Source organism: Spermophilus citellus, assembly GCF_964194105.1.
Source record: "Spermophilus citellus genome assembly, chromosome: 2".
NCBI lineage: Eukaryota > Metazoa > Chordata > Mammalia > Rodentia > Sciuridae > Spermophilus > Spermophilus citellus.
The window spans coordinates 141038277-141046661 of NC_138183.1; the positions used below are offsets into that span (position 1 = coordinate 141038277).

Below are 8385 nucleotides of genomic sequence, written 5' to 3' on the forward strand. Positions count from 1 at the left end.
ATAACTTCTTAATTTAAAAAATTTGCCTGGGGATTTCTTCCCCTGGTTTTTTTCCAAAGTAAAAATAGCATATTCCATAATTCACCCTAAATAAAGCTAATTTTTCCTAAAAAGATATTGGTTTTCTAAACACAAGATGTCATTCAAATATGTTCCATAATTTGTTTATCTAGACATTTTATCTGTGTTTATTCTAAATCTAGAACCAAAGAATGACTGGGCAATACCAATGCTTCTTTGGCTGTTTCAACTGAACAAAGTCACACAATACCATACTTTATAAATTATATTATAGTAATATATAAATGTTCTTTGCCAATAGAATCAGAAGAATAGGACATCTGATTCTTAACCACTTGAGGAAATTAAGAATCCATAATACAGTAAAGAAAAAAATTTAAAAAGAAAAATCCAATTTAGATGAGGCATAGAATTAACTAAGATATAAAATGTTCTCATTTCTTCTCTTTCAATATTATAATTTCATATTTTTTAAAAAAGAAATAAATTAAAATACAGTAATTGTTAAACTATCTTTCAGAAAGTCAAGCATCCTTAACATTTCTGTACAGGTCCATTCATCAGTCTTGTGAAAGAGTTAGTAATTCATGGATGCAGGGTCACTTTTTGCTTTTCCTGCAGAGTTGATGATGCACATCAAACAGCGTCCCAATTCCTCAAGAATCATCCACTCTGCTGCTCCCTTTGATTTTCTCTTCTTGTCTGCCTGCTCTGCCTGGGTGTGAATCCAATTACTACTTTCTTAGTTATAAACCTACTAAATGGCAATTTTCCTCCTCCACTATTCAAAGCCAGTGTTGGCCTAGTAAGCAAGTCTGAGAAGATAATTTAGTCTCCATGAAGTTTGTTGCTGTACTCTTATTTCAGCTTTATTTGACAAATGCATCCATGTCTTTCTTTCTGGGCTTTCTTCAAAATTCTTAGTCAACACATTTACATATTGAGGAACACATTATTTTTTTCCTCATAGCACTCAGGAATTTTTAAGACATCCTGACATTTACAATTACATCCCTTGCTATGACATCGATATGCTTCTCCCCCTTTCCTTTCCCTATCCTAGGCTTAAAATCTGTATTTCTGTCAAGGCATTCCTTTATACTTTTTGCCTTTTATTTTCATGTTCCAAATTGTTATAACAATTAGTACAACTGCAACTGTTATAAAATTTGCCATTTACGAAGCAATCACAGTATAATTTCAAACAGTGATTTTGTACAATTACAGGGCATTCTTGTCTGACTGGCAGATACTGATGGGATTATACCATTGAATGGAAGACTTGCCTGAGTCTGGATACCAGATATTCCAGTAAAATTAGAGCTGACTACTATACACACATATGAAGACTGCTGTAGCTGAGTAATGTACTGAGCTGGAAGCACTGCATAACCCACAATCCCTGTTCATGGAGCTGGTGCCAGGACAGTACCTGGAGGCAGGTTAGGGAAGCTGGGCTGGATCTGTGTCAGTGGGGTGAAAGGCATCAATGCTGTGGTTGGCTGTTAGTTACTATTTATGAAGCTGGATTGACTGATTTTGGGACAACTTGTTGGAAAGCCTGAGCTTGGACAAATGGAACTGACATGTGCACTGGGGTTGTATAAACAACCATTGGCTTTGCTCCCTAAAGAGGCTTAATGCTTGTACTTGGATTCTGACTAACTGGTTGAGTTAAGATACTGGCTGTTGTGGCAGTAACAAATCAGACAAAATGAAACTTCCTTCCAGGCACTTGAATCTGCTGAACAGTTGCCAGCATTTCTAGAGGAATTGGGAACAGTTTCCAGAGGAATATCTGTCTTAAATTGTGATATGCTCACTCCTCCAACAGTGATGCTCTGCACAGCTGATTTCATTGCTCTATTTGGTGACTTCAAAGGTGAGATGGCTATTTTATTTGGCATCTGCATTGTAAAACTGAAAGTTGATGCAATAACACCACTTTCAGATATTGTTATAGTCTTTGATACAGTTCCAGGGGTAGACTGTGAAAGAACTCTACCTGCAATGACTCATTGTCTGATCTGTAGCTGCTTTACTATTAATTGCTTTTGCAAAGATCAGCTTCATGAATACTGGACCACAGGTTGATGTTAGCAATCTCATCTGGCACCACCTCTAGGATCACCTTTGACTTCAGTATCCGTCATGGCTACTAGATTTTATACCTGCCATTCCCAATTATACAGGCCTGTCCTGTCTATATATAGTGTGCTTGGTTGGTATCAAACTGGCATTTAAACAAATTGGCACTCATCAATTAAAATTTAAGTCAGTAAATGGAGCCAAATAATTCAATTCAAATCAATTAATTAAATAGAAATATAGACGTCTTTAAAATTCTAACTCACAAGATTTTTTAGATGGCCAGAAAATAAAATATTTATTTCTAAAAAAATGTCTAAAATGTAATAAAACATCCATTGCTTCTAAAATTTTTCAACAGAGAAGAGATAACTAATACTGCTAATCACATTGTTCTGATATTCTTATTTTATAATTAAAATAAGTAAATTAAATATAGAATAATTGGGATTAAGTTTCATCAATATGATTTCTCAAAGAAATTAGAAATTACAACTGAAGCCCAACTACTTTCTACTTTTTCTTTCCAATTGTTAAAAAAACAACAGGATCCTGCCTCAAATCTCTTCAGAGGAAGCTGAATTAATTGCCATTATCCTAGCATTGAGATTATTTTCTACTGCTGTAAACACTGTTATAGATTCTTAATATACAGGTAAACCTGTTCCTCATATTTCTGTAGCTGTGTTATCTCCTCATTTGGAATCCAATTTACTGTCTCTTCTTTTTAACTCTTCAAACTCTTTCAGAGCATCATATGTCCCCCAACTTCCTTGCTCATATGTACAGCCACACTAAGATTCCTGGACTTTTGATAGAGAATAACACCCACACAGAGCTGTGAGATCACTTTATCTTTTATTTTCAGATGCTGTAAAATTTCATGGATTTTTTTCATCAAAATGCTCAATCACTAATGATGATGTTTTCCATTTCTTCAACAAGCTCATGCCATTGTCAATAACTGTTCTCACTGTACACCCTTCCAGGCCCCTATGTGGGAATCTGAAAATCCATTTAATGCACTTTGGCAAATGCATATTACACATTTCCCTCCTTTTCATCCTTATTTCTTTCTTCATATTTTCACTGATACTCATTCTGGGTTTATCTGGCTATTGCCTATTGATCAAAAAATGTATCTTCTTAGATTTCTCATTTATTACTCTGCTTTGCCACTAGGGGCAAGCCTACTTATTTAAAGACACATAACTTCCTGCATATACAACCTGTGATTTTGCATAATTTTACACTCATTGGAATATAATTTTAACCCATGGAATGCCCCATTCTACCACACAAGTCTTCATTAAAGGAGCACATCATACCCTGAAGACATGCTTATCAATACAAAAAAAGGGGTACCTAGCTCAGAGCAGAATACAATTCATAATTTTATGAAAATGGGCATAAAATAAAGGATATAAGCGACAAAGGGGGCTGAGTGAACTTAAATTGTAGATTACAATTTTAGAAAGTTTTCTGAGAACTGAAATTTTTTTTATATTTTAAATTTCCTACTTACATGACATAGTCATGCTTTATTGTTTACTCTTAATATGCTCTAGTTATTTTTATTTTATGGAAAAACTACATTATTTTAATTATTATCATCAATGGCAAATAAGACTTTAAATCAATTAAAATCTTTCACTAAGCATAAAGTTATGTTCACATTTGCTACAGTCATAATAAGTACACTTAATTGTATCAAGGCACAAGCTTTGTTTAGATTTTAAAATATCACTGACTGCAAGATTATGTATATAATATTCCCATTGTTGCTTATGTAATAGTAAATTAATCAAATTAAGTTACACTATCTAGAATAAAATAAAATGGAAATAATTGACTCATTTGATTCATATTTAAACCATATTTATTTACAAAATGTTATTCTAAGAATTATAATTCCATTAAATTTCAATTGGAGCAGAAGTATAATCCCTTGAGTAAAAGCAGTTAGTTAAACTAAAAATGAGAGAGAGATTACATTTGAAGGCAGATACAAAATATTGTCAGGATTCTTGTTGTGCTTCTGGATGTTCAGTAGCAGGCTCATTTGAAGATGGAAACAACCCTGAAGGAAACTCATTTCTACTTTCAGAATGCGGGGGAGGGAGGGGGGAAATTCAGCTCTTGGGAGGAGATAATGAGGAAAACACAACAATCCCATTGGGAATGGAGCAGGTGGTGGGCTCCAGTGGAAAATATTCTCGAGATGCTCCATACATGTTTCTTGGAGGAGGTGGAGGAAAAAAAGGTCCTCTTCTCATCAACTGACTCCTTGGATCCACTGGAAACAATGGACCTCTGATTGGAGGGAAAGGTTAGAAAGAAAAGCCAGAGCCAGTTGCTTCATTTTCAGCAGGGACAGATGAATCAGGCACATTGGAATCACCAAGATCAACTTTGGTATCATTTCTACTGGATCCCATTTCTGAAGACATAGGACCATCCATTTTATCCAATGGAGACATAGTAGAACTTCTGAATTCTGCTGCTCCAAGGTGGTCAACCATAATTTGAATAACATTCATCTTGCCTTAGTACAGGAAGACGTGGTTCAGAATATGGTTGGCCTGGTGGAGACATCATCATCTTAGGTTTCTGTTCCCATGGAGTTGACACTTATCCCATCATAGCCTGATTCTCTTCTTTCATTGATAATCTGAGGGCCCAGAGAATCCTCTGGGCCTCTTCAGGCTCTTCCTCCTGCCCCTGTAAGCAAAGGTAAGAGTCTGAGTGGACACTTCTTTTCCAAAAGAGGATCTCTCACTTCAGATGAAGATCAACCCAATGGTGAGGGACCATTTAGGGAATTCTCTCTGCCAAAAGCTGTATTTGAATCATCAAGTGCAGAAAGATCTTTTTCTACAAGCTTAAATTTAAATTCATTTTAAGTTAAGTTTTGTCTGTTTTGGGCATTTTGTTTCCTTAAATCATTGAGGTTTCTTTCAGCACTCTGAGCTGCCAACTCATTATCATATGCTTTTTTCTCATAGTACATAATCAGTCCCAGGGTTAGAATGAATGGTTCTCTCCAATTCTTCAGGATCTTTGACTTGCTTTCTGTAGTTCTCCAGCTGTTCAGTTGCATGGCTGATGTTTTCCTCCATTTTTGAAAGCTTCTCTTTCTCTACCTGGTAATTTCCCTCTACTATTTATTACCTTTGGAGTTTCATTACATTTTCTTGATATAATTCAATCATTACTTTAAGTTGCTGCTGCAGATTCTGATTCTCACTTTTAAATGGTGTATTTTTTGACTGCAAAGATACTTGTTCTGTCTTTAGATTTTTAATATTCTCTATAAGGTCTTCCTTTGTTTCAATTAAATAAGACAATAAAGTAAAAATTTCATTTTTTAGAGAGAGAGAGAGTCTTTTAATAATTATTTTTCAGTTTTTGGTGGACACAACATCTTTATTTTATTTTATGTGGTGCTGAGGATCAAACCCAGCGCTCCGCGCATGCCAGGCAAGTGTGTTACCACTCGAGCCATATCCCCATCCCTGATTTTCTTCTCCTTCTAAGGTTTTAAAAGAGGTCTTTAACTTAGGAGCATAAAACCATACCTTCAAATCTCCTTTTGGCTGATCCTCTAAGTGATCATCCAACACTCTTCATTTCAAAATCTAAGTTACCATCATCTGTTAGGTCTTCTGTGTGTGCATCAGCAGCAAGTATTCAGTCAGAGACTTAATGTGATTTTCTTTATCTCTTAGAACTTGTTCTGCATGTACTTTAGAGTGTTCAAATGTCATTTTCTGTTATTAAGGACATTTACTTTTTCTTTCCATACTTCAACTTCTTGTAAAAGCTGTTTCTGACTTTCTTGAAGTTGGGAATTTTCATTCAAAACCTCTCTTATTGCTTCCTTATATCCTCCTTCATTCATTTGGAATAGTCAAGGTTGTTTTATTATCAGGTATTTGTGATCTGAGTGATTTTGATTCATCTTCTAGGAACTTAATCCTTTTTGATATAACCACCATCAATTCATCCAGTTTAGAATGTTTAGTTTTCTCTTAGCTCTTTTTCTATAAACACTATTTCATCCTCAAGTTTAAATACCAACCTATCCAAGTTTTCATAAATTGCCTCCAAATTTTCTGCTTCTATTGACTCCTTCACCAAAATATCATCCTTTAAAGGTGACTCTAAGCCTTCATACTCTTTTTGAACAAGGATAACTTTTTCAAGTAGTTCACATTTTTCTTTATTTAATCCAGAAAGTTTTAGAGCAAGCTTTTTTTCTCTTCTCATGCAACACTTGCTCCTCACAGACTGATAACTTCTCCACAAAAACAAAACAACAACAAAAAACCCAATAGCTGTAAATATCACCAACTCCTACAGACAGCCATAAGGACTAGGGTGTATTTCCATGTCTTCCAACAATGCACACCACAACCCTGCTTACTTCTTCCAGGACCAACCCCATGTAGGGGTGAGGGGAAGCAGTTGCCCAGCCAGCACACTAAGGCTACTTTGGCTATTCCCTCCGAAACCACACCATGTGCTATCTTCTACCACCTTATGACCCAGTGGGACTCAGCAGAAGCCAGAAGCATGCTCTTGAACTTCCAGAGCCAAGAGCTAAATAAATGTCTTTTTTCTATAACTTACTAAGGGTGATATTCAATTATAGCAACACAAATCATACTAAGTTTCAGAGAGATTACTGGTCAAGGCATACCACTAAAAAGCAACAGTTCTGGGACTCAAACAATTGTCTTTAGTTCCATACCCTAATGGAAGCAGTTAGCCATCAAGTAAAATACACAAAAACCAGGCTGCAGATTCCTCTTTACTTTCCAGAGCTGTTTCTGTTTGGATGTAAAAGCCACTAAATGAGAGTAGCTTCTTTGCATCTACTGCACCTGTATCAATCTACCTACTTTCAAATCAAATTCTTGAGCCTTTTCCTCATCTGAACATGCAGCTCATTCACACTTTAGTAATGCTAATAATAATATTCACTAATAGAGTTATTCTCATCATTAAATGGACAGACAGAACAGACATCAAATGTTGTTCCACTCATTCCCACTCTCCTTTACCCGTTATTAACTAGAGGCAAAAAAGTGAGAATTCTTAAAAATCATTTCCCTTTGAAGGATTATAGAATTTTGAAATGGAAAAGAAACTTTGATAGCATAACAAATAGTAATAAGATACTGAACCACACCCCGCTAAAAATTGAAGTCTGGGGCAATTACATTTGAGACTTTCCACTCTGTGACATGGGCACCTGGTCTTTCCACTTATTTAAACTTAAGAAAGTTTTACATTATTCATATAATCATTCTCCAGATCACCAGAGATGATGATGACAGATGCAGTACCCCATGCAATTCTTGAACATTTCCAGAGTTCAGAAACAACTGTTCGTGCACTTTTCTACAACTTGTAATTTCATTTCCTACCAAAATTCTAATACTTAAAAGTTTGCTTTATAAAATGCAAACATTGTCTTGTAGGAAATCAGTAGCACCCTATATTTAGAAAATGGTAAGCTGAGTGTGGTTGTGCATGCCTCTAATCCCAGCAGCTCAGGAGCTAAGACAGAAATATTGTGATTCAAAGCCAGCTTCAAAAGCGAGATGCTAAGCAACTCAGTGAGACCATGTCTCTAAATAAAATACAAACTAGGGCTTGGGATGTGGCTCAGTGGTTGAGTGCCCTTGAGTTCAATCCCTGGTATTCTGCTTCCCAAAAAAAGATTAGTGTTTCCTTTTTGACACGTGTTACCCTCGGAAACGGGGAATCTTCAATCCAGAGAAGGTACTGTGTATAATTTGTTAACTGAGAGATGTCAATTTGCTTGATAAAATAATTCCCACCATCAAAGTACCATAAGGAGTTTGAAGGAGACATAAGAAGACTCAAGGAGAGATGATATTGGCATCTAGGGAATCTGAAAGATGATTCTTGTAAGTTCCAGCAGCATCCATCAATCAAATATAACCAGTAAAAGCTCTCATGATTGTTACAGTGTAAAATAACTATCCTTCTTGGTGTACATCTCTGGACCTCCCCAGGGGTCCTCCAAGAACTCCACACAAATCACTCAGACCACCCAACCTCCAGCACTCTGGCTGCCAGCCACTCTGATTCACTGGTATTTATGCCAAAGCAGTTGTAAAATATTTTGAATATCTCCTGGGTACCATCAAAACTGCTCAAATAAAAATCTTTCTTACCCCTAAAAACTCATACATTTTTCCCTTGAGCTATTTGACAGTGTTTTCTTCCTAAGAAATTCTAGCA

The 8385-nt window shown here is 35.9% G+C and overlaps 2 pseudogenes across 2 annotated transcripts; both read right to left on the bottom strand.

Moving 5' to 3' along the window:
- Positions 1-598: 598 nt before the first annotated feature.
- Positions 599-2199, bottom strand: LOC308641613 (protein lin-54 homolog; annotated as a pseudogene). The gene is made up of 2 exons: positions 2193-2199; positions 599-2142 (listed from the first exon to the last, which is right to left on the bottom strand). The product of its transcript is annotated as a protein lin-54 homolog (transcript).
- Positions 2200-4900: 2701 nt separating this feature from the next.
- On the bottom strand, positions 4901-7635 carry LOC308641614 (melanoma inhibitory activity protein 2-like; annotated as a pseudogene). The gene is made up of 3 exons: positions 5785-7635; positions 5688-5733; positions 4901-5432 (listed from the first exon to the last, which is right to left on the bottom strand). The product of its transcript is annotated as a melanoma inhibitory activity protein 2-like (transcript).
- Between the last annotated feature and the right edge of the window lie 750 nt (positions 7636-8385).